This window comes from Egretta garzetta, unplaced genomic scaffold (assembly GCF_000687185.1).
Source record: "Egretta garzetta isolate BGI_Z169 unplaced genomic scaffold, ASM68718v1 scaffold105, whole genome shotgun sequence".
Taxonomy (NCBI): domain Eukaryota; kingdom Metazoa; phylum Chordata; class Aves; order Pelecaniformes; family Ardeidae; genus Egretta; species Egretta garzetta.
The window spans coordinates 407,829-408,570 of NW_009259598.1; the positions used below are offsets into that span (position 1 = coordinate 407,829).

At 65.4% G+C, this 742-nt stretch overlaps 1 protein-coding gene across 7 annotated transcripts in view; it reads left to right on the forward strand.

Moving 5' to 3' along the window:
• The window catches only part of TEAD3 (TEA domain transcription factor 3), an 11,667-nt gene that overhangs the window by 1,603 nt on the left and 9,322 nt on the right, over positions 1 to 742 (forward strand). The gene's annotated exons all lie outside the window — the stretch shown is intronic.

The window sequence follows — 742 nt, forward strand, 5'->3', positions numbered from 1 at the left end:
GCCGGGCGAGAGCAGGTGGGAGCCGGGGGGGGCCGGGCCGGGCACGCTGCTGGCCCCCGCTCTCGATCACTGCCCGCTGGGTTATTTTTAACCCAGCCCGTCCAACTGGTTCACGTGGTGGTGTCAGGGGAGAGGAATTTGGGGAATGTGGTAATTTGGAGGAGGACGAGGGAATGGCACGGTCCTGGGTGAATCACGGGGGGGACAGGGACGAGGGAATGGCACGGTCCCGGGTGAATCACGGGGGGACAGGGACAGGGCGCATGGGCACTGGGATGGCTGCGAGGGTGCAGCCCCTGGGCAGTGGCCGGGATGTGGGGCAAGGCAGGATGGACGCAGGAGATGCTCGGCGCTGGGTGCTGGGCTGGCACTGTCCCACCTGGGTGGATGAAGGCACCCGCATGTATTTATTTCCCATATTTATTTCCCAAGGGCTGGGATGGGAAGGGAGAGGACAGGACTTGGGAGTGGGTGTGCAAAGGGCCATACCGCGGCGCCCGCTGAAGGCGAGGGCTCAGCACGGGGGTCCCCTCCGCCTGCACCCCTTGGCAGCACCCTGTGGTGGGCATCATCTCACCTGGGCTTAAAGAACAGCCTTGGCAACCTGGGCCTCGTTAGGTGCTAACGAGGCTAAGGAGCGGGCACAGGCTGGGGGGTGGCAGGAGGGCTGGCAGCCATGCTCAGTGCTTTGGGGTGGCACCGGGGTACCGCACCGGCCATGCAAGGGGTGCCCCCATTTCCA